Below are 26,083 nucleotides of genomic sequence, written 5' to 3' on the forward strand. Positions count from 1 at the left end.
AAAATCATTTATAATGTAAAAACTTTAAGATCTGAGAATGTCACTGTGAAAATTATACCTCAAAAAACAGAAATAAAACAATTAAATGGACTTAATTATGTATGTATTTGTTGGCATAATCACACATACAGAAATATTCCAAGTGACTTCAAAACACAATAATTTGACTGTACATCCTAAAAAGCATGTACTCTAAGGACAAAAATATTTGCAAGAAAAGATCATAAGTCTTTTCAGTAATCACATCACATTGGTGATGGTACTGTGGTGTTGTTATTTTCAGACTGTATTGTGTGATAAAGAAAATGAATAATTCAGTGATACTCTGATGCTATCATTGTCATTGTCATTGAGAACCTGGATTCTCATCTTAGGAGAAAGGAGATACAGATAGAAGATTTTTAAAAGTTAAATAAAAAATTCCTAAAGTACTGAACTTAAATAGAAAGAGTTGCTATTGAACACATGACATACTTTACCCTTAAAATAATTATCAAGCCCTGTCTACTAAAAAGACCTAAAAATAATAACCAGTGTCAGTGAGCTCCCTTAATAACTATATTACTGTCTTGAAATATCATTTCCCACCAATAGGAACTAGGGGTTCTTGGAGAAGTGGCTGATTCAGGTCAGGTGTAATAAAAAGAAAATGTACAAGATGAGCCTAGAACATCTTATTCTCGATAACAAGGAGACTATTGACAACTACAAGGACATGTCAAAAGAACTCCATAATCAACTTGAAGAAGATGTTCCCACTAGTCAAATATGGGATAATTTGAGCATCAGTAAGGACAATAACTGCAAAGGATTGAAACATTCAGTATGTTTAAATTCATGAATTCATTATGATATTAAAACAAAATAAGACTAATTGAATGGCACAGAAAATGCAAGATAATCAACTTTTGCAAATTGAAAATTCGTGAAGAAATGGAAAGAATCAAGCATTTATTCTGCATTCTCTTTTCAAAATATATCACTGGAAACCTAATAATAAATGGGGAGACATTTCTCTCTCTAGAAATGTTCCACCTAATAAATGAAGAAGAATATTACTGCTTTGAAATCCCTAATGAACTAATGAATCTGGCAATGGGCAGCAACAGCTAACATCACAAGCAAGTCAATCAGACATTATGAACCTCCCAGTGGAAGAACACAGCACCACCTAGGAAACAGTTTTGCTGAAAAAAATTGAAACTGAATCAGATCAAGCCTCTAGATCTAACTACAGAGAATAGGAGAGCATGTTAAACAACACAATGAGGATGCAATCTTAAAGTTCACTTCTCTGTGAGCTACTCTACAAGACAATTTCGTTTCTTCCTCAAACAAATTGCAAGGCAGAGAGAGAGTGAGTAGCAATAGATTAAAGAGGCCTAAGTGACATTTCAACCAAACCAAATATGTAGAGTTTATTTGGATCCAAATCCAAATAAACAAAGAAAAAAAAAAACATTATGAGGCAATTGGAAACAGGAACACTGACTGAAAATTTAATAATATTAAGGAAATGTTATTAAATTTTAGACATGGTAAGATATTGTAATTTTATTTTACTTTTTATTGAAGTATAGTTGATTTACAATATTGTGTTAGTTTCAGGTGTACGGCATAGTGATTCAGTGTTTTTGCAAACTATATTCCATTATAATTTTATAAGATAATCGGTATAATTCCCTGTGCTATGTGGTATATCTTTGTTGTTTATCTGTTTTATATACAGTACTTTATATCTGTTAATCCCATACCCTAAATTTGTCCCTCCCCTCTTCCCTCTCCCCTTTGGTAACCACAAGCTTGTTTTCTATATAGGTGAATCTGTTTCTGTTTTGTGTATACGTTCATTTGTATTATTTTTTAGATTCCACATTTAAGTGATATAGTATTTGTCTTTCTCTGTCTGACTTATTTCTATTAAGCATAATATTCTCTATGTTCATCCACGTTGCTGCAAATGGCAGTATTTCATTCTTTTTTATGGCTGAGTAATATTCCATTTGTATGTGTATATAGATATATAGCTCCCATATCACATCTTCTTAATCCAATCATGTATTGATGGGCACTTGTAGTTTTTCAGAGTTCTTATTTTTAGAAATACATACTGAAATTTTTACAGATGAAATAATTGTAGGGAGTTCGAGGGATTGGGGTAATGATCAAGGAAAAACATAGGACCATATGAAGCATTAATGTGCAACAGGCTTTACTGAATGATGCTTGGACAGTTGCATGAGAGGGGAAGTCCATCATAACATGAGACCATCCAGAGCTTAGGGCAGGGAGGGGACAAGGGTACACTCAGGGGAGACGGGGATCAGAGAGAGGGTGTAGGTGTCTAGATGATGTCTGTTTGTCGCTCTTCGTTGTGGTGGGGAGTCTCTGGGTCAGGGAACTTGGAGGGCAGCTTGGGGTCTCATAACTACAAGGCCCCATCTTATCAATGGTCAGGAGGTGCTGGGTGAGGTTTCCAGGGTGTGCGAAGCAGTCTCTAAGTGCCTAAAAATCTGCTTGTTTGCGATGTTTTGAAAACAATTGGATGTGTAAAAATTTGGGTTTGGCTTTTTTTTTTTTAACAGTTTTATTTTATTATTTTTTAACATCTTTATTGGAGTATAATTGCCTTACAATGGTGTGTTAGTTTCTGCTTTACAACAAAATGAATCAGTTATATATACACATACGTTCCCATATCTCTTCCCTCTTGCGTCTCCCTCCCTCCCACCCTCCCTATCCCACCCCTCCAGGGTTTGGCTTTTAAGTTAATGGGTCTGAACCGTCAGTGAAGAAATAAACCTAGGAATCAATACACAGAGGCCATCTTTGGCTCATTTATAACAATATATAAAAAGGTATGATTTCTGGGGCTTCCCTGGTGGCGCAGTGGTTGAGAGTCCGCCTGCCGATGCAGGGGACACAGGTTCGTGCCCCGGTCCAGGAAGATCTCACATGCTGCGGAGCGGCTGGGCCCGTGAGCCATGGCCGCTGAGCCTGAGCATCCGGAGCCTGTGCTCCGCAAGGGGAGACACCACAGCAGTGAGAGGCCCGCGTACCGCAAAAACAAACAAACAAAAAAGGTATGATTTCTGAGTTTTCCTTCAAAGTAATCTGGGAGAGGGGAAGTGGCTAAGAGTAATGAAAGAAGACTGGCTATGAGTTGCTAATTGTTGAGGCTGGGTGATGAGCGCATGAGGGTTCATTAATATTCACTATACGTTTGTATAGGTTTGAAATTTTCGCGATAAAAGGTTAAAAACTCCATGGTTTTTTGTGACCCAGGAAAGAAGGAACAGATGTCTCTCTCTCAACACAATCTAGGTCTGAAAATCCTTCCCAACAGGCTTGGTTTTCTTCTGGGGCTTGAAAGAGTTGCTTTTCTGGAGACCTCTCCTAAATTTCAATGATCTAAAAGAGCATTTTGAGCCCCCAGTCCCTCGGCAGGGATTCAGCTGGCCACCAGGAGAGAATGAAAAGGGTAGCAACAAGCAGAGGACCAAATAGGATGTGGGATTTAGGTAGCCAGAGGGGTGAAGGAAAGGAAGGAGGCCCAGGAAGGTGAAAGACCACCCCCCCACACACACACACCAAAACCAACTTTTCTTTCATTATTCTGTTCAACCACAAACCCAGGCAAGGGCACCATAGGAAACTATTCCTTCTAAGTAATCTGGGAGTGGAGAAGTAGGTCAGAGTAATGAAATGCGATTGGCCATGAGTTGCTACTTATTGAGGCTGGGTGTTGGGTACTCAGGGTTCACTGATACTCTGTCCTTTTGTATAGGTTCAATACCAGCCATCCACTTGCTGTGTGACTTTAGGCAGATTCCATGCCCTCTCTGGGCCACCACCTCCTTATTAGTGTTCTAAGCTCATTTATAGAAGCTGCAGAAATAGCTACTCAGGGTGCAGGGCAAAGGGCTTGCTCGGGTCACACATTTTGTCAGGAATGTTTTTCATTGAGAGATCAGTAAGCTTTGGGAAAGAGGAGAGAGCTTATGGGAGAGAAAAGGAATAGGGAGGGAAGCAGTGCAGGGGTTCACAGAAACAAACAGAGAAGTTGCCCAGTGTGTTCCCAGCTGGATAAGGAGGGAGAGATGGAGGCATGGGCATAATTTAGAGAAACACTTCAGTGCAACAATGTAATAGAAATCACCCCAGCCCCTCCTGGCTCCCGGAGCCTGACTCTTGAATCATCGGTGAGTAATGATGTGGAGCCCTGCAGGCTGACACTCAGATTTCGATTTGAGCAATCAGTCCTGTGATTTGTTTTTGTCAAGGCTAACAGTATCTCTGCAGATCCTCCACTTCAAAGACCTGGGGGTTTGGCAGCTGAGTGCAGGCGGGCAGCTACTACACAGAGAGAAGGAAAACAGCTGAAAGGGGTTTTTGCCCCCAGGTGCCAAGGTGAACTTTGGCTCCACGGCCAAGCCTTTTTTTTTTGCGGCACGCGGGCCTTTCACTGTTGTGGCCTCTCCCGTTGCGGAGCACAGGCTCCAGACGCGCAGGCTCAGTGGCCATGGCTCACGGGCCCAGCCGCTCCGCGGCATGTGGGATCTTCCCGGACCGGGGCACGAACCCGTGTCCCCTGCATCGGCAGGCGGACTCTCAACCACTGCGCCACCAGGGAAGCCCTCAATGTGTAACCTTTAGCAAGTTTCAGCACCTCCTTATCTGTTAAACAAGGTTACTTACAGTTCCCAACTCTGAGTGAAGCTTAAAAGAGCTAACCTACATAAAGCACTTTCGTGATGTTAACTGTTATGAAAAGGTAAACAAGCCATAGTCTCTGCTGGCAAGGAATTCATAATCTAGTAGGAAAGATCAAGCTAGGGATAGAAATGGCAACATTGGAGGCATAAAGTGCTAATGTCTCGAGGATGGGAAAGATAAAGTGTCAACGTGAATACAGAAGAGAGAAGCAATCATTCATGTGGCCAAAGACAGGACACGTTCCCCGGGGGGTAGTGATATATTTTAGCTGGACTAAGGGTGGATAAAGTTTGGGCAGCAGAGGCCAGATGGCAAGAGCAGGAGAGCGAGACCAGGAGCCGGAGGAGGCCTGGCAGGGGGAGGTGTGTATGAAGATGTCAAGAACCCCATTTGGCTGAAGAGTAAGTTTCGTGATGAGACGTGGGGGAGATAAAGATGGGAAGGGGCTGGAACTCTGGGTTGGGCTCTTTTGGGGCCAAGGAGCAGAGAGACACACTCAAGCTCACTTTGAAAACCAGAGATATTTTAAGGGAGAGATGCAGGAAAACCCCTGGAACTGGGGCATAGGGATTTTAAGAGTGTTGGTGTTGGGGGCTGGGGTGGGATGAATTGGGAGATTGGGATTGACTTGTATACACAATTGACACTATGTATAAAATAGATAATTAATGAAAACCTACTCTATAGCACAGGGAACTCTACTCAGTGCTCTGTGGTGACCTAAATGGAAAGGAAATCCAAAAAAGAGGGGATATATGTATACGTATAGCTGATTCACTTTGCTGTACAGTAGAAACTAACACAATATTGTAAAGCAACTATACTCCAGTAAAAAGTAATAATAAAAAGAGTGTTGGTGTTTTGCACAGGCTGGGTGGTAGGCTTGTTTATTCAACAAAGGATGACTCAGCATCACTGGGTCCCCAGTCTAGGTCCCTGCCCTTGTGGGCAAATAACCATGGAAACAAGTCAGTGAGACAATTTCACATAGTGATAACTTTTGCAAAGAAAATAAAAAGCAGAGTACTAGGACAACAACTGGCAGGGGCAAAGGGATAAGCATTTATTGGGGGTGGGGGCGGGGATTAGGAAGGAGATCTCTGAGCTGAAACCTAAGTGGTGGAAAAGCTAGTTAGCAAAGATCTGGGAGAACTGTGAGTGCAGAGGTTCTGAAGTAAGAGTGAATGATCTTGGACTGGCAGCAGAGGAAGCCAGAGAAAGACAGAGGTAGGGCCTCATCATGGAAATACCATTCTTCTTAGGCTATGGTAAGGGGGTTGGAATTTATTCTAAGAGTGAAGGGAAGAGATTCAAGGGTCGTAAGCGGAGGAGTGACATAATCTGTTGGGCATGATTACAAGCCAGCCCTGGCTGCTGTGTGGGGACACATTGTCACCGGAAGGCCTGGAAACAGAATACTAAAGAGGAGGCTGCCCCAGTGTCCAGGTGTGGGATCGTGCGTTCTGGGTCCAGAGAAGTTCTGGGGACCTTGACGGGGAATTTGTGTGTCTTCCCAAGAGGGGATCTGATAAGTAATTTATGGAGCATCCATGGTATCTTCTGCAGCCACAGCCATGGTGCAGATCTGAATACACTGCCAGGAAAAGACATCCCTGGACATGCTGTTTGAGAGAAAAAAGCATATTGCACAACTGCACAGATATGTTATGAGCCCAACTACATAAAATTAAACACTCATTTTTATGCCAGTTTATCTACGTATAAAGAGACCTCTGGGAAGATACTCACGGAATTGTTACCAGATTTTTCTGAGAAGCGAAGTGTTTTGTTTTTGCTTTTTTATTACATTCTTTGAACTTTTCTGAGTTAAATTTTTTTCAGTGAGTATGCATCATTTGTACAAAAGCCTAGTAACTTTTGTGAAAAATAAAGAAACAAAACAGGAGAAGGAAGGAGAGAGGGTGGAACAAGAGAAGGAAGGAAATTAAGAAAATAAAAGAAAGTACAATCTCTCTGTGCCCCTAACCCTGCCACACATAAACACACACACACACACACACACACACACACACACACACACACACACACGGGATGTGAAAGGCAGCCAGAACAACTCCAGATGTGACTGTCCAAGGACATCACCATAGCCTTGGAGAGTTCCTCTTGGAGAGCATGATTAATCCTGCTACAACAGGGCTAGGTGCCCAGAGCAAAGATCCTTCACTCCTTGAGAAGCCAGCTTTGAATTTCAGAGGCAGGAAGCAGAGATGGCACCTTTGAAGGTTCCCTCTGGACACACGCACGCACCACATAACAGTTGGAAGCTGACAAGCTGCCTTTAACCACCTGTAGAGAGTTGCCAGTTCATCCAGGTGTTACCGACCACAGTTCTTGGCTTTCCCCAATCAATAGAAATTGACTAGAGGCCAGACAAGAAATTCAGGCAAGGCTTTGTTGGGGCCCCTGCTGCAGCAGCAGCGGGGAGCAATAACAAACAACAGGTTCCCTTGCTTGCTCGCTCCCTGAGTGGGGGCGGGGCAAGCTTGTTTCTTATATGGGGTGAGGATAGGGGTGCGTCCAGGGGTAGGGCCAGAGGGATAGCTTAGGTGTTTTGCTCACCCCTTAGGTGGTGTTGTGTGCAGGGGGCATGCTTCTGTGCTTTTGCTCCTGACACCCTGTTTTTGCTCCAGGCTCTTCAAAAGTGGCAGTTGGGTTTTTTGGTCTCTTTGTATCTTTTGGGTGCAGAATTTGCCCAACTGCAATGCACACAGTTATTTTTAGTCCCATATAGTTTCCTTGTATTTTGTTGCTTGAGGAGAGGTGTGTCCATGTGCAAGCACTGCAGCACTGCAGCAAAGGGTCTCAGGTCCCAGCAAAGGTCCCAGGTCCCAGGCCTGTCTCACGGGGGCGGGAGGGAAGTGTCTGAGTAGAAATAAACCAGAGCATGGGATGGGCAGGACCTGCTGTCTGGAGATGCAGGCTCAGCGGGATGAGCTTGCAAATCTCTCTTTATCCTCAGAAGGAAAACTCAGAGCTTACCAGGTGATGGGATGGTCAGGACAGAAAGGAAAGGGGAGAAGGTAGAGCAGGTGTGCTGGTTCGTGGAGCTTAGTGAGCGACTCCTACGTGCTACTTTTTGTCCCTTGGTATCTATGATTACAAGCTCCTGGCCCTCCAGATGTGTTTTATTTGACCCACAGTGTTTAAAAACTTTGAATTAGTTGCCAAGTTCTAAAAATTGGGATTTTTTACATGAAGAGCTGAATTTCTGGTTTTTTCCTGGAGAATTAGGAAAATCCATTCCCTGGGCTCTCCTTCCCACAGGGGAACAATCAGGTGGAGCCGAGTGGCAGCTTCCCCTTCAGGACTATGCACTGCTCAGTGACCTCTCATCTCAATTACTTTCCTGGGCCATGTAGGCCTGTGCCTTTGCTACCCCTGATATTTATAATAGCTCCTTTACTCCTTTCACAAACCTATGATGGAGGAACTATGTGCATTTTATGGAAGCGGAAACAGGCTCAGAGAGGTTACGTGACTTGGTCAAGATCACACAGCTTTCAGTAGCAGAGCAAGGATTCAAACCTGACCTCAGAGCCTATATACCCTCGGCAGTGAAGCAAAGTCACAGAACGAGGAACCGAGGAGCCAGTGAGTCATTTCCCAAGTTGCTGGCCAGAGTCTCTTTAAGGTTCCTCTTTCCAGAAAGAACTGGTCCTCCAGCTTAGGACACGGTGAGCCCCAGGTGGTAGGCAGCAGGTCCCTTTTGAGTACGAAGCGTTGTGGGCACAGCAGCAGGGAGTCAGGAGGGTTTTCTACCTGTGAATTGGGGAAAGTGAGGGAGCCAAAGGGTTTTTAATCTGGGTTGAGACCTCTGTTGCCTGAGGTGTGGCCTGAGTGAGGGGGGTGGGCATAACCTGAGTGGGAGGGGCACTGTGTCCCCATCCCCATTTCCATACTTGAACTAGAGCAGCTTGCCGTTTTCTCTTTTCTATGTCAGGACTCTATTTAAAACCTCCTTTAGGCAAAGGGGGATTTTGCTGCTCAAAAATAATTTGAAAAAATTTGACATTTTGAGTTTGTGTCCAAAAGCCATAGATACATATTTCATGTGTGGCTAAGAAGCTATCACTGGGAACTGTCAAATGAGCCCCATGGGCCATGGCCAGCCTCTTATCTTCAGCTTTCAGGAGGGGCCTCCTGCTAGATTCACCTCCCTGCCATGGCTCCTGAAATGGAACCCGCCCTCCCAGGACTCCAAGCAGGGCCCAGAATTTGTTTGTGTGGATTTGCATAAAAAGCTTCACTGAATGAGATTCACTAAAAGCAGGTGAGATGCACAGAGTCCCCCAGGGCAGTGATTTTCTCTTTGAATTTCATTTTCTCTTGGGAAGCACACACTTCACTTCTCTGGCTTTCTCCCTCCACTGGACCTGCGGTCCCTTCCTGTTCCCTTATTTCGATGTACCACACACTCATAGACACAGATGCACATGCATGGCATGCACACACGTATACAAACACGTGTGTATGCCTGCATGCACACACATAAGTGCTCATGCACAGGCACCCAACAAGCTTTAAGTCACTGAACAAGTGGCTGTGTTTTTTCTATCACAGACGATCCTGGAGTTTGACTCTGGCCTAATGTCAGGCTGGGGTGCAAAGAAGAAGCTTCCAGCCCATTACCTGAGAAGCACCTGTCATTGGTTTGGGTGTGGCAGTGTGGCTTCCAAGGAGACATTAGTGAGACCCCACCCTGTGTCACTGAGTCAGCCCTCGGAGACTAAGGCTCAGGAATCTGTACTGGAACCTCAGGAGAGTCTGAAGGCTGGCCAGCTTGGGAACCCCTGAGGAAACCCTCTCTTTCTGTTCCTAGGTTGCATCTATATTCTTGGCAAAGATCTTCAGACACAATGTCACCCAGACCTTCTCATCTACCCTGTGTATGGTGAGCTACTCTAATAGTAAGGAGTCAGGCATCACCACGGGATGGGGTGGAAGCTCTCAGTGGACCCTCCCAACAGCCTGTAAGCCTAACATGGAGATACCTGCCACTCAGAGACCCAACCCTGCCAAGAAACCCAAATGGCTCTGTCCCTGGGCACTGAGAATGAAATGAATGGACTCCCCCCACCAACCTGCATGTCATTTCCTGGCTAGACCAGGCACCTTGGGGGAGCTACGTGGGGCTCCCTGCTGGTTAAGGCTGCAAGCCCACTTCTGTCTTGTGGGCTGGGTCCCTCACACCCCCTCTCCTTCTGTATCGTCCCACCCTCAGTGAGCCCAGTTTGTGCACTTCTTCCTATCTCGCCCACCTGCTCTGTCTCCCAGGTGTCTGCCCATCCCCACCCTACACAGCTCTTGGCCATGTCCACTCCCCTCCAAACCCTTCCCCCAGTAATAGTAACCAAAATGATAACCAACATTTACCAAACACCTATTATGTCCCAGGTAGTGCTATTCACTCCATTTTATTTTCACACACAAAAAACCATGGAGCACTATTGCTGCCATTTTATAGATGAGGAAACTGAGGATCAACAGGTGAAGCAACCTACTCAAGGTCAAACAATTTGTGGTGAAAAGCCAGGCTTCATATTCAAGTCTGTCTTGTATATTTCATGCTCCTTATTGCTACCTGGCATTATATTACACACTTGATTGGGCTATTATCAATCTAGAATGTGGGCTTCATTGGGGCAGGGACTGTCTTACTCACCACCTTCTATATCAGTCTCTGCCACCTAACTGATATTCAGTAAATATTTGTTAAGTGAATAAGTGAATTGACAGCAAAGTCCATGCTTTATTTTTAAAACCGTTTATTAATTTTCGAAGCAGCAATGCACATGGTTTAAAAAAATCAAGAAATACAAAAAGTGAAATTTAAATCTTCTCCCTAGACACCCTGTTCCCTTCCTCCAAGCTCACATGGCTCTTATGTATCCTTCCAGAGATATTAGAATATTCTATGCATGTGTGTGCTTGTACAAGCATGTGTGTAATATACCTGTGTGGTATCATACTATAGAAACCACTCTGCAACTTGATTTTTTTCGCATAATATGTCTTGCAAATGTTCAAATCAGCATATATCTATACACACACAAACCCCTATGCTATTAACTGTCATGCTAAGCTTCATACCCATCATGTGGGTTCCCCAAAAGTCCCTGGAAACTTTTGAAGTCTGGAGTAGTAAGTGTGATCTGCTATCATGAATGACCTAGAATTTTGGAGCAGGGGAGGGACCTCTGAGATGGTCTGGTTTAACCCCCTCATGTTACAAATGGGGAAACAGGCCCAGGGGATGGTGGTGGTGGGAACAGACATTCCCAGAGTCACGCAGGAGTTAATTGCAGATCTGAGGCAAGAACAAGGCCTCGGGAATCCTTGGCCAGGCTCCTGCTACCCTAGTCTCCTCTCTGCTTGGCAAGCTCAGAAGAAATCATAGCCAGTTCCCAGCAGAGAGAGTGCCTGATTGGGCTTTGTCAATGGTAGTGCCCTCCCAGGAAGGCTGGGGTGAGAGTGATTATGTAGGTCGCTTGGTAATCAGGAAAGAGAGCTCGAGCCCTTTAAATGCCGGCTGTTTCATTTGGTCCCAGAAGACTGGATTAGCATAGATTGTCTGCACTGAGCTAGAAGATAAAAGGCCCGCACCAAAAGGGAACACCAGCCTGCAAGGCTGAGCCAAGGCACCACACTCTCAGCACAGCCCCACTCTGGCATCTGGGACTTCCTGAGTCCATGGGCAGCTTCCAGGAGCCTGTGCCTTTCCTCCAGTTGGCAAAAGTGTGTGTGTGTCGGGGTGGGTGGGTGGAGAAATAAATCAAGAAGCACAGCTGGGGGAGCAAAAATTCAAAGAAAGCAGTCTCTGTTGGGATGAATGCCCTTATCTTCATGTGCATTTCCCAACATGTTCCATCCCCATCCTTCACTTTACCCTACACGCATGCACGCACACACACACACACACTCACACACACTCTCTCTCTCTCTCTCTCTCTCTCTGTAAGCAACATGAGGGCAGGGACATAGCACACCTTCTTTGCTGTGATTCCCAGTGCCTACTTCAGTACCTGACATGTTAGGTGCTCAATTAATGTTTGTTAAGGCAGTCAACACATGCACACATATATATCATTCCTGCACACACAAACACACACCGTGCACTCCCTCCCTCTGGATTATTGTTTAAACTGTTTTTACTCCCTCACCTGTCCTTTTCCTGCCTGTGGCTGCAGGTCCAGCCTTCTCCAGGAAACCTTCCCCTCTACTCCAGCTATAAGGTCCTCTACTTTCCCTGAAGTTCATGTAGGTCCAATGAATAAAGCAATAGCATCTTCCCGCCCCCATACCAGTCATAGTCTGACGGGTATGCATGATTTACAGGACCGATGGGAACAGAGGGTTTAAAAGCCAGACCATCACAGAAAAATCTGTGTTGAAAATATAATTGATACCGTACAGGCAGTAATTAATTCTATGTTGCCTTTTGTATAGCGGTAGGGTGGGGTAGTGGAGGGAGCCTTGTGTATATCATCACAGAGACTTGGGTTCAAATCCTGCCTCTGCCACTGGCTAGCTTCCTGATCTTGGGACTAGTTGCTTAGCCTAGTGTCCAGTCCTCATCTATAAAATAAGGGTAATAAGACCCTCCTCACAGGGTTGTGACTATGAAAAGAATAAGCACTAATAAGTAACCCTGCAAGAACAGTGATTTTTGTCTGTTTTGTTCATGGATGTATCCCAGCACTTAGAACAGTGCCTGTCATGTAGCCGGCACTTGATAAACAGTTGTTGAATGAATTAACATGCAGTAGCAATAAAGGTAGCTACAATTCATTAACCACTCAGCGTTTCAGGCTGCACGCTAAACAGATAATGTATATTATCTCATTTAACCCTCACCATAGTCCTGGAGGTAGCCCCATTTTTTTTAGATGAAAAACTGAGGCTAAGCCCCAACTTCATAGCAAGTTGTCAGTGAGGATTTATTCCCTTCTCTCCCACAACACACTGTTGTTTCTCTTTCCTCATGTTAGCTTTCTCCCCTCATTCAACCCTCAGCTTTTCAGCAACTGCACCCTCACTCAGTTTTTTCCCTTGAGGATCCTGGCCTTGGGCCCTCTGCTCAGGCTGCAGGGTACAGACTATGCTTATTATCCAGACATAGGCATGGATTCCCATTTACCCCTGTTCCATTTTCCTCACTGGCTACAAAGCAGCTGCCTGTGCTCCAGACCTCATTCTGCACTCTCCTTCTCTGTTCATCACTCTAGCTATTTGCTGACCTCCAGGACTTGGGCATTTTCTGCCTAGACTGAACCTCTGCCTGGAACACCCTTCCTGTCTTCTTCCCTCACAAATGACCAGATCCCTCAGCTTAAGGGTGGCATTCTTTGGGCACCCTTGTCTGACCCCTCCTGTACCACGACAGGCATGCTTTTTCTGTTCCTGCACATCCCCCCACCCCTTCCCTTTGTATTGTCATTGCCTGTTTGCCTGCCTCCCCCTACTCACCCTTATTGACTCTAAGTTCCTATTTGAGACCAAGAGCCTTTCCATCTGGCCTGTGGCTGTATCCCCAACACCTCACATGGTATCTGGTGCAGAATAGGGCTCACTGAAACTTTGTGAGGGAATGGTCTGCTCTATTAGCTGACTTCACACTCTGCCAGGATCCACAGTTCTGCTTTTTTCTTTCCAGTCCCGTCTGCAACCCTGCCAGCCATCCCTTCCTACTGCTGAGCCAAACTTTTGGATTTGGCCTTTTCTCACCAGGCCAGGCCAGTTTCCACCAACCCCGGGAAAATTCTTCTTTACTAGTTTAGAGTTTTTCCAGGCTGTTGGGAAAAAACAGAAGTGTCTTCCTGGAAGGACTATAAAGATCATGTAGTCCAGCCTGTTGACTGTACAGAATGGAAGTGGACTGAGCAGGGGGCAGAGGGACTGCCCAAGGTCACACAGTCTGTTTAGGGCAGGGACAGGAACAAAACCCGGGTTTCCCAGCTCATCATGAAAAATCCTTTCTCTACATTTAGCCTACGGCACATATGAAGCCAAACCATGAGACTTGTCTAGATGGGATTTTACAATCATAAGAATCAAGAGTACACTCTGAATTGGGGATTCCGTATGTCATCAACATTATGCCTCCTGCTCTGTTCCTTGTTGGGAAGCAGGATAAAAAGCATGGGTGGGACTTCAGCATTCTTGCTCTGGCCTCAGCCCTGCCACTGATGGGCTAGCCATTTTCCCACTGCTCTTCTTAGTGAACAGTGGACCTGACTATAGCATTAGAGGAAAATAAGGCTGGAAAGAAAGGATGCAGCCCAATCAGGGAGAGTTGGGAGCGTCCAGGTGAGCAAAACTTTGTTGGGAAAGCAGTGGGGAGCCTCTGAGGGTCTTTTGATGACCTGATGGGCCACAGCTGGGCCCCTAGGGAACGCTTGGCTAATAAATTTGGGTAGATAAGCAATCTTTTCACATGAGGCTGTAACCGAACCCACCTGCTGGGAGGCTAATGTCTCAGTATCTCTGCCTCTCAGGTAACAGCCATCTCCCCTAAGGACTCTCATTTCACAAGCTCCGATTTCCTGAGGGAGAGATTTAGCAAAGCAGAATGGTTCCCCAGGTGAGTCATTAGCGTAGTGCCTGGAATCTCCATCGAGACCATCTATGAATAAATCTGTCCAGAGAGGCCGGTCCTTGGTAAAACTTGTCATGAGGCTCTAGGGAACTCACCCAGTTTGTGCTGTGGATCCTGGGCTTCCAGGAGGGGCAGTGAGTAGCACCAGAGAAAGGCCCCAGCAAGACCATTTCTTTATGGAGCCCTGACTGCAGGGAAAAAATCATGGTTCCTGTAGGAGAGCTCAGTCTAAGCTAGAATGTTGCAGCACCATTGATGCTTCTGCTACCAACCTAGGTTTTTAAGAGCTGACACAGGGGAAAAAATCTTGGCATGCAGAAGGCAGTCCTGCCACTAATGGGTTGCACGTCCCTGGGAAAGACTTCATTGCTCTGGGCTTCCGTTTCCCTAACTGTTGAAGGAGGCATTTGGCCCAGTTCAAAACAAAGGGGCTCCAGCTCCCCTTTCCAACTCAGATCTGTTGTTAGTGATTGCCAGATGTATTGTGTTAATGACTCTGAGGTTTCATCCAGAAAAAGAATACAGCTTTCTTTTTTTTTTTTTAATTTTTAAAATTTATTTATTTTTGGCTGTGTTGCGTCTTTGTTGCTGCGCACGGGCATTCTCTAGTTGCTGCGAGCGGGGGCTACTCTTCCTTGCGGTGCGCAGACTTCTCATTGCGGTGGCTTCTCTTGTTGCGGAGCACGGGCTCTAGGCACGTGGGCTTCAGTAGTTGTGGCACGTGGGCTCAGTAGTTGTGGCTCACGGGCTCTCGAGTGCAGGCTCAGTAGTTGTGGCGCACGGGCTTAGTTGCTCCGCAGCATGTGGGATCTTCCCGGACCAGGGCTCGAACCCATATACCCTGCATTGGCAGGCAGATTCTTAACCACTGTGCCACCAGGGAAGCCCAAGAGTACAGCTTTCTGTCAGCTTCTCCAGAAGAGGGAGTTGCCTCATATATTAGTTTCCTAGGGCTGCCGTAACAAATTACCTAAACTTTGTGGCTTAAAACAACACACATTTATTCCCTTATAGTTGCCGGGGTCAGAAATCTGAAATCAGTTTCGGTGGGCTAACGTCAAGGAATTGGCAGGGCAGGTTCCTTCTGGAGTCTCTGAGGAGAGAGCCTCTTTCCTTGCTTTTTTTTTTGGCCACGTTGTACCGCATGCAGGATCTTAGTTCCCAGGCCAGGGATCGAACCCACACCCCCTGCAGTGGAAGCACAGAGTCTTAACCCCTGGACCACCAGGGAAGTCCCTTTCCTTGCCTTTTTCAACTTTTAGTGTCCCACTCCTATTTCTTGGCTTGTGGCCCCTCCATCCATCTTCAGATCACATCATGTCAATGTGTGCTTCCATCATCACACCATCTTCTCTGCCTCTGCCTCTTATAAGGACCCTTGTGATCATACTGAAGGCCCACTACCCAGATAATCCAGGATAATCTCTTCATCTCAAGATCCTTAGCTTAATCACATCTGCAGAGTTCCTTTTGTTGTGTGAGGTTAACACAGTCATAGGCTCTGGGGATTAGGCCATGGATATCTTTGAGGAGCCCATTAGTTAACCTGCCACACCTGACACATGGCACTCATTTGCAGTCCCTACAATCAGCCTAGAATTAGAACTGGGATGGAATAATGGAATTATTCCAAGTTAGCATGTGAGGCCTGGTGTATGGGAGCTGTACCAGAGACAGAGATTGCACATGGCATTTTCTGTTTCAGGAACCACGCCAGCCTCATTGACATTCCACATCCCACTGCCTTCTCCTGACACTGTATCATCTACAATGCTCCTGAAGCTAGTACAGTGACTCATTATTATTAGTTAATGAAGCATCTAAGGCCTAAACCCACAGTCAGCGGCTGGGATAGAGTGAGGACAGAGCTGGACTGAAGGGAGTTCTGTAGCTGGGATGTAAACCGGAAGAGACAGAGGCCATGCTGTTCTCGTGTCTTCATTTCACAGACGTTTACTGAGCACTTAGGGTGTTCCAGCAACTATGGGTACACTAAGAATAAGGGCCACAGGGCTGGCCCTGACCCCCAAGAATTCACAGGCAAGTGAGAGAGACAGACAGGTACATGAATACACCAAGACACTCATGAAAAATGCTCAGGAGGAGGTGGGTGTTGGGGAGCCCTGAGGACAATCTCTGCTTCAAAGAAGGAGGGGAGGCCTTCCAGAGGAGGGGGCAGTTGACCTGGGTCTTGAAGGACGACTAGACATTCTGAGGTTGGAAAAGGGAAGGGAAGGAGACTTGGGCAGAAGAAACAAATGCTAAGGGGAGTGGTGAAAAGGCGTGGTTTTTCACTGCACCTTGAATGACATGCAGAGATACTCTGGCAGGAGGAGAAGAGAATCTGGAAAGTTTGCCTTTAGACTGCAGTGAGGCAAGGCGGTGACATTTGGCTGGTAAAGGGAACTGGGCAGACCCTGTGGGGGAGTCTGGCTTTGGGAATAAAGAGGACCAGACCTCACCACTGTGTGAATAAATTCAGGGGGCTGGGCCGGTGGCTGCAAGGAAAGGCCAAATGCTGACGTGGTGAAGACAGACTGGGGTTCAAACCTCAGCTCTGCCGCTTACCAGCTCTGTGACTCTGGTGAGTTTCTTAACCCCTCTGGGCCTCGGTTTGCTCATCTATAAAATGGGAAGGCTCGTCACCACCTATGAGGATGGTTGTGTGGCAAGGGCCTTGTCTGTCTTGTTTTCTGCCGTATACCTAGCATCTGGCTCATGTTTGTAAACTGAATGAATAATGTCTGGAAATAAACGCTTGGCAGGATGCCTGATGAATAATAAATGTTTAGCGAATGAGCTGATTATTAATTTTAGGGGAGAAAATTCAGTGATGATCTGGGCCAGCCCCCATGTCCAACTGTGTGCCCTCTAATGTTCCTGATCAATGCTCACTCCCTATGGTCCTGGCAGCCTGGAACCACAGAAAAGATCCCTGAATCTGGATTGGGGGAACAGGTGGGCTTTAGTTCCAGTCTTGACTGTCACTCATGAACTGTGATTCTGGGGACACCCATGTCCTGGTTTATGCCCTGTGGCTTCCTCCAGGCCACACCCTAACTCAGCTCTGCCTCATCCCAGGCAAGGTCACTGAGGGCTGAGGAAGGACACCAGGCCACTTGCTTCTTGATGAGCTCCATGCCCTTTCCCTCCCTTCTCCACCAGCAGCCAGGTCCATTGACACCCACAGGTAGTGAGCTGATTTAGCCAGAGGAGGAGAGAGCTCGGTGCCCTTGCCTCAGTTCCACAGAAAAACCTGCCTGACCGAGTGGGAGGTTACCTATATCACCATGATGTGCTTTTCATTAAAGCCGGGCTCCCTCACAGGTAGTCTTTGAAATGTCAATTTTAATTAAAACCCTAATCCTAATAAACACACCGCAGATTAAACCCAGCCAGAGCAGCTTCCTCCTGGGTGAGCTTCTCATGCTTCAGCAGACAAGCTTGTCTCCACTAAGAGGGCTTGTTTGGGAACATCCAGTCCATCAGGCAGCTTCACTCAGAGAAGGGTCTTGGCCACGATCCACAACATCACTGACTCCAGGCTTCCAAAAACACAGCCCAGAGTGGAGACAGATGGATGCCTGTCCCACATCAGCGGCTGATATGGAGCTGATGCTCAGTCAAATAGAATCAGAGCACCGTCAGCGTTTGAAGGGGCTCTGGAGATCATCTGGCCCTTCTCATTTCACAGATGGGGAAACTGAATCCTAGAGAGAGAAGTGGACAGAGTCCTGTTTGTGGCAGGAACCCTACCTCCTAGCTCCGTATCCTCCCCACTCATCACCTGGGGTTTGCCGATTGGTAGCTGTGCCAAACCTTGACCAAATCCATTTCCTTCTGAGCTTCAAGTTCCTTATCTATAAAATTGAAGGGACTGGACTAGCAGGGGTCTCAACCTTGGCTGCACATTAGAATCACCTAGGGAGGTTTTAAAAAGCCCAGTTTCTAGCTCACCTGAGACCAATTCATCGGAGCCTCTGGCATGGGACTTGGACATGAGTGGTTTATAAAACTCTTCAGGTGATTCCAGTGTGTCCAGGATTGAGAGCCAGTAGACTAGATAATCACTGTCTCTCTTTTGCTCTAAGAGTTTGTAAGTTTAGAATTCCTCAGCCTGCAATCCTCTGTGCTTCACACACTCACATGCTCCCTCCCCACACCTACCCCACAATCGATTTGAGCAATTCCTTCTCATACCTCAAGTCCCAGCTTAAATATGCCTTCATTAGACTGAGTGAGGGCGGTATCACCTGAGTTCTCCCTCTCTCAGTCTGAACCGCACTTCACAGTGATTCTATTTTATGCCTATCTTCCCCGTAAGCTGAGCCACAGCAGAGACTACGTGTAGTGTACAGACTCTAAGATTGTCCCTAATTATCCTCATCTCCTAAACTCACACCACCCCCTTGAGTCTGGGCAGAACCTGTGACTTGCTTCTAACCCATACAATCTGGCAAAGGTGATAGGATATCAATTCTATCACATAAAGTTACATAAAACTGTCATGTCTGTCATGCTTGGAAACTCCCTCTCTTGCTGGCTTTGATGAACCAAGTGGCTATGTTGGGGAGGGCCACATGGCAGGGCACTGAGGTTGACTTCCAGCCAACAACTAGCTAGGCACTATGGCTCTTAGTCTTAGCCTGCAAGGACCTCAGCCCAGCTAACAACTACATGAGCTTGGAAATGGATTCTTTCCCAGTTAAACCTTCAGATGAGATCCCAGCCCTGACTGACATCTTGATTGCAACCTCATAGATGACCGAGCTAAGCTATGCCCAGATTCCTGACCCCCAGAAACTCTGAGATCACAAATGTGTTTTATTTTAAGCTGCTAAATTTGTGTTTTATTTTAAGCTGCTGAATTGTTACATGGTAATAGAAAATGTATACACTGAGCCTATCTTGTCCAACTGCTATACCCTTTGCATCTAGCACAGTGCTTGGTACATTGTAGGTACTTACAAATGTTCGGCTAATTAATTAAGTAATTAATCAGAATAATGGCATTAAGTCCTTTGAATCCAACTCTTGCCCAACCGTTTTTCCTTTCTTCCTCCTAGAGACAAGCTAATAGCTCAAAATTCAATGTCAGTGCATCAAACAAGGACTGTACTCTCAAACCTTTCACTCTTAGGCAGGAAAATGGGAAGCACACACTGTTATTATGATGATAACCGTGACCAGCCTTGATGAAATCAACATGTGGTTAAATAACTGTTTGCTGAGTGTAAATTGTTATTGTTCTTGATGGACCATTTCATTTACCTGATAAATGCAGTGCAGCTCTCCAGGCAAGGGAGCAATCGAGGCTTTATCGATCCATAATCATTCCAAAGACGCACAGGATGCCATTGGCCACTATGGGTTGGCCTTTGGACAACACTGGCCCTCAAGTTACAGCCACGCGGGGACTCTCCCCACACAGCTCCGGCTTTTAGGCCTGCTCAGGTCAGTCACTCCAAGCGAACTGCCAGAAGGCCCAGTTCTGCCTGGGCATTTACGGCCGGTTTTTGTGGTCTGCACAGCAACAGAAACTTCCAAGAGTGAAAAAGCAAAGAGCACAGCCATTTCCCCTGCCAATCTCATGCTGCTCTGCCCAGTCTCCGCAGGGCTTTGACCGGACTCTGCAGGCTCAGGTACGGCTCTGTGGGGTTATCAGGCTTCCCAAGGTCACCTGGGGAATCACCGATAGAGAGTGAGACAGCATCACCAGGTGAGGCCTCACTGGCCTCTGCTTGATTTGAGTGGCTTATCAGGAGCACTGCTGGCTGGCACTCTGATAGAATTCCAGTAAAGTGAATTGTAAGTAGGTCTTGAGAATTAGCTCAGGTACTCCATGGAGATGGCTGAAAGCACGTTGCAGGTCCCCAGGGAAAGGGTAGGGGGATTTTCTTAGAGAAGATTTTGGCTGATGCTGGGGAGACAGTGAGTGGTCGGAGGTCCTGGGCAGCGAGGACTGTCTGGGCCTCTTTCCTCACCCTCGCTCTGCTGCGTAGTCTCTCTCTCTTCCTGAGTGTCGATTTCCTCACCTGCTTCTGATTATGTCTCAGGCTGGTCATTGCTCCCACCAGTCACCCACCCAAAGCTCACCGCCCAAAGGCCCTGGATCCAAGTGACTTGCTTCTTCCTCCCAACGACTGGGCTTGCTGAAGGAGCCCTCCCACGGGGACAGGGCCCACTCGCAGCCACGATAACAGCATTAACAGGAGTTCTCATTTTATGACCACTTAGCATGCGTGATGTGATCGGCCCTTACGCATGTGATCTCACTTCATACAACAGTTAGTGAGAACGGCTCGTTCCTGTTTCACAGACGAGGAACCTGGGCTTTAATAAGAGGTCTCAAACTTTGCTCCATGTCAACAACACACAAAGGCCATTATGTGTCTCTGTATGGCTGACATCTAACTTAAAACTCCCCAATTCTCCTGTGTCCTCACCTCACCTAAATAAGGCTGGTTCCCCAAGATCAGGGTGTAGGTTCTAGAAAAGCAAAAGAATGAAGACTGGGAAGGCAATTGCCTGCTTTTATATTTCAACTGCCTTTGCTGTGGTGACGCTGACAGGTACAGAAAGCAAAGAGGAAAAAGCAAGTCCTTTTACCCTTCTCCAGGCCGGCTCTCTCCTTCTCATGCCCCCCCTGTTGGCAGCTTCTAAGAGGAACTGAGCTGGTGGTGAGCAAAGTGGCTTGCAAGGTCCCAGCCTTAACATCACAAAGCAGAGATTAGAATTTTGATTTAAAGCACCGGAGACAATAGCTTAATAGCACAGATGGGATTACCAAAAGGTCAAGGTAGTGGTTACCTTAAGGAAGGAAGAAGGGAGTGTGCCTGGGAGGCGCCATTCAGGGATGCAGGAGAGCCTCTTTCTAGGGTGCAGGCAATAGTTTATTTCTTAATGGGGCTGGCGGTTACATGGGTGTTCTGTTTATAACCACCCACCATGCTTTTTATACCTATGTTCTTGTACTTTGCTGTGGGTGTGTTATTTTTCACCACTAAGAGTGCTATAGAATATTTTTTTATGGATAGTTCAAGGAGGAGAAGAGTGTTGCTGTAGGCTGACAGGTCAGAGCACACCTCCCTGAGGAGGGGATTTTTTTTTTTTTTTTTGCGGTACGCGGGCCTCTCACTGTTGTGGCCTCTCCCGTTGCGGAGCACAGGCTCCAGACGCGCAGGCTCAGCAGCCACGGCTAACGGGCCCAGCCGCTCCACGGCATGTGGGATTCTCCCGGACCGGGGCACGAACCCGTGTCCCCTGCATTGGCAGGCGGACTCTCGACCACTGTGCCACCAGGGAAGCCCTGAGGAGGGGATATTTGAGCCCAGCTTGAAAAATCAGAGGGACAGGTCACGCCCAGAGCCGTGAACAGCTTTCTAGGCAGAGGGCAATGGGGCACCCTATATCTTATGAGTGCAAGCCTGGTGGCCATGAGCAGTGTGGCCTGGAGGAATGGGAGAGCTCAGAGGAAGGGAGGCAGTGAGAAGCAGGCTGATGTGGAAATTGTGGGCAGCAAGCAGAGGTGAGCCTGGTTTTAGGGGTGACCCAGGGGCTCAGGTGCAGATGAGGCAAAGCACCCAGAGACAGAGTAGCCCCCTACCTATTGGAGAACCAAGGAGATGCACCTTGCCACTCGGAACATACACTTCCTCAGTCCCAGCCTCCTGGGAAATGTCTCTAAGTGCTGAGAGGTGATCCTGGAAGAAAGAAGCCAGCAGATGGACTGGCTCCAGAGAGAGTCCCTGAGGTTTCTGAACCAATTCCAGTCTGCATCCTTGGAGCTGGCAGAGGCTTCCGGAAAGAACAGCAAGATCTGGTCTCACATTGTCTGGTTTCCTGCTTTCCTTCCTAATTTCCTTCCTCCAGCCTTTCCTTTCTTACTGATCCCTTACTCTTCCATCCTCCCTCTCTCCCTCCCTCTCACACATTAACTAAACACACAATCAGATATACCACCCATATATATAAATATACACACCTACCTGTCTACCTCCTACACACATTATTCATATCCACTCCCCTCCCCGCTCTGACACACACAAACTGAAAGACACATAACATATGCAGGTTCATTCATACACATCTCAGATACACTCTTATGTCTGCAGAGTACTTTATTTTTTTTAACATCTTTATTGGAGTATAATTGCTTTACATCGTTGTGTTAGTTTCAGCTGTATAACAAAGTGAACGAGCTACACATATACATATATCCCCATATCCCCTCCCTCTTGCGTTTCCCTCCCACCCTCCCTATCCCACCCCTCTAGGTGGACACAAAGCACCGAGCTGATCTCCCTGTGCTATGCGGCTGCTTCCCACTAGCTAGCTATTTTATGTTTGGTAGTGTATATATGTCCATGCCACTCTCTCACTTCGTCACAGCTTACCCTTCCCCCTCCCTGTGTCCTCAAGTCCATTCTCCACGTCTGCGTCTTTATTCCTGTCCTGCCCCTAGGTTCTTCATAAATTTTTTTTTTTTTAGATTCCGTATATATATGTTACCATACGGTATTTGTTTTTCTCTTTCTGACTTACTTCATCTGTATGACAGAGTCTAGGTCCATCCACCTCATTACAGATAACTCAATTTTGTTTCTTTTTGTGGCTGAGTAATATTCCATTGTATATATGTGCCACATCTTCTTTATCCTTTCATCTGTCAATGGACACTTAGATTGCTTCCATGTCCTGGCTATTGTAAATAGTGCTGCAATGAACATTGTGGTACATGACTCTTTTTTTTTAAGTTGTTTTAAACTAGTTAGGGGTTCCATTTTCACTCCTCAATAGATTTTATGTATTTCTCATATGCTTTCTCATATGAACTCATTAGTTCATCTAGGTCTGAGTGTCATCTTGATCTGCCAACCATCCTCATAACAAGATTTGTTGACAAGTCCTGGATTTTCTGCTAGAACTTCATTAATTTCAGTTACTTCTCCTGATAGAGGAGAATAGAGTTCACTATCAGCTTTCACAGTTTCCAAAGCACCAAATTCCTCTTGTTTGTTCAATTTTGTCCCAACTTCAGGCAGACTACAGTAAACAACATCTCCCAAAGCTTCCTGTGCAAAATTGCTGATTCCCACTGTTCCAACACCGTTTTCTGTTGTTAACCATTCATGTGTGTCTGTGAATTTATGACCCGACAGCAGAGCCAGTCCAGTGTGCTGTGCCCTGATGGCGTGCGCTCGCAGTCCCCAGGGCCGTGGCGGGCAGGGCGCATTGGGCGCAGAGATGGCATGCAGGCTGCAGACTGCGGCCTGCACGCTCTGCGCCACTCACAGAGCCATGTTCACAGGGGTGCAGAGGGTCTCCGTGCAGCATCTCCATTGTGGTACATGACTCTTTTTGAATTATGGTTTTCTCAGGGTATATGCCCAGTAGTGGGATTGCTGGGTCGTATGGTAGTTCTATTTTTAGTTTTTTAAGGAAGCTCCATACTGTTCTCCATAGTGGCTGTATCAGTTTACATTCCCACCAACAGTGCAAGAGGGTTCCCTTTTCTCCACGCCCTCTCCAGCATTTATTGTTTGTAGATTTTTTGATGATGGCCATTCTGACCGGTGTAAGGTGATACCTCATTGTAGTTTTGATTTGCATTTCTCTAATATTAGTGATGTTGAGCATCTTTTCATGTGTTTGTTGGCAATCTGTATATCTTCTTTGGAGAAATGTCTAATTAGGTCTTCTGCCCATTTTTGGATTGGGTATAATATGTTTTTTTCATATTGAGCTGCATGAGCTGCTTGTATATTTTGGAGATTAATCCTTTGTCAGTTGCTTCATTTGCAAATATTTTCTCCCATTCTGAGGGTTGTCTTTTCATCTTGTTTATGGTTTCCTTTGCTATGCAAAAGGTTTTAAGTTTCATTAGGTCCCATTTGTATATTTTTGTTTTTATTTCCATTTCTCTAGGAGGTGGGTCACAAAGGATATTGCTGTGATTTATGTCATAGAGTGTTCTGCCTATGTTTTCCTCTAAGAGTTTTATAGTGTCTGGCCTTACGTTTAGGTCTTTAATCCATTTTGAATTTATTTTTATATATGGTGTTAAGGAGTGTTTTAATTTTCATTCTTTTACATGTAGCTGTCCAGTTTTCCCAGCACCACTTATTGAAGAGACTGCCTTTTCTCCAAGAACATGGTATATCTCTCCATCTCTTTGTATCACCTTTAATTTCTTTCATCAGTGTCTTACAGTTTTCTGCGTACAGGTCTTTTGTCTCCTTAGGTAGGTTTATTCCTAGGTATTTTATTCTTTTTGTTGCAATGGTAAATGGGAGTGTTTCCTTAATTTCTCTTTCAGATTTTTCATCATTAGTATATAGGAATGCAAGAGATTTCTGTGCATTAATTTTGTATCCTGCTACTTTACCAAATTCATTGATTATCTCTAGTAGTTTTCTGGTAGCATCTTTAGGATTATCTGTGTATAGTATCATGTATCTGCAAACAGGGACAGCTTTACTTCTTTTCTGATTTGGATTCCTTTTATTTCTTTTTCATCTCTGATTGCTGTGGCTAAAACTTGCAAAACTATGTTGAATAATAGTGGTGAGAGTGGGCAACCTTGTCTTATTCCTGATCTTAGTGGAAATGATTTCAGCTTTTCACCATTGAGAGCGACGTTGGCTGTGGGTTTGTCATATATGGCCTCTATTATGTTGAGGTAAGTTCCCTCTATACCTACTTTCTGGAGAGTTTTTATTATAAGTGGGTGTTGAATTTTGTCAAAAGTTTTTTCTGCATCTATTGAGATGATCATATGGTTTTTCTCCTTCAATTTGTTAATATGGTGTATCACACTGATTGATTTGCGTATATTGAAGAATCCTTGCATTCCTGGGATAAACCCCACTTAATCATGGTGTATGATCCTTTTAATGTTCCTGCAGAGCACTTTAAAGTTCAGCTTTCAAGTCACAGCAGCCCCATTTTACTTGTGAAGAACTTGAGGCTCAGAGAGGTTAAAGAATGTCTTCAAGGTCAGGGAGCTGGGAAATAATAGAGTTTGGACTCGCACTCAAGTCTGCCTGATTCTGACTGTGCTTCGGCTGCACTCTGCTATCCCTGTACATGCAAACACACACACACACACACACACACACACACACACACAGGCACACTGCAAACACGTCCAGATACTCTCTGATTACATTCTTCTCCACATGCCCAAACACAGAAAGAAAGTTCACTGACATGTTGCCAGTGGGTCTAAGGAAAGATCTGTCTTTTTGAAAAACTTCTGGCTTGCTTGTAGCCAAGGCTCCTAAACTGTACATAGCAGTTTCTCAGAGATATCCAGACAACTTGGTTCAATAGATTTGCTCTGACATGTAGAAAGCGAAAGGTAGAGATGAACATTTGGGTTGTGTGTTTGATTTTTGCAGCCCTTCCTGTCTTGTCTCAGATTGTCCTTCATTCTCACAATAACCCTGTAGGTAGTCATGGAGGAAACTATTATACGCTTTTAACAGGTGGGGAAACTGGGAGTCAGGGTGTTTGAGGGTAACCCAGATGCCTCCAGCTCCATAATTGTCTGGGGTCCCACTTCTCTTCGATGCCCAATAACCATAGTCCAAGCTCCCTTCTACCTTGCCTTCAGGAAGTCCACTGCACATCTTCCCAAGTGATGTTATGGGTACCCAGGAGGAATGGTTAAATGTTCTAGCCATCTCTCCTGGCTGTCCCATGTCACGTCCTAACTTGAGCAGTTCTTTGCTCTGCTAGGCATCTCTG

General features: G+C 45.8%; 1 protein-coding gene and 1 pseudogene across 1 annotated transcript in view; one reads left to right on the forward strand and one right to left on the reverse strand.

Moving 5' to 3' along the window:
• The window catches only part of MFAP3 (microfibril associated protein 3), a 118,648-nt gene that overhangs the window by 80,682 nt on the left and 11,883 nt on the right, over positions 1-26,083 (forward strand). The window lies entirely within an intron of this gene.
• Positions 22,615-23,634, reverse strand: LOC111183131 (glycine cleavage system H protein, mitochondrial pseudogene; annotated as a pseudogene).

The sequence above is a fragment of the Delphinapterus leucas genome, chromosome 3 (assembly GCF_059928025.1).
Source record: "Delphinapterus leucas isolate spDelLeu-1000000601 "Yukka" chromosome 3, BTC_Dleu_Yukka2, whole genome shotgun sequence".
NCBI lineage: Eukaryota > Metazoa > Chordata > Mammalia > Artiodactyla > Monodontidae > Delphinapterus > Delphinapterus leucas.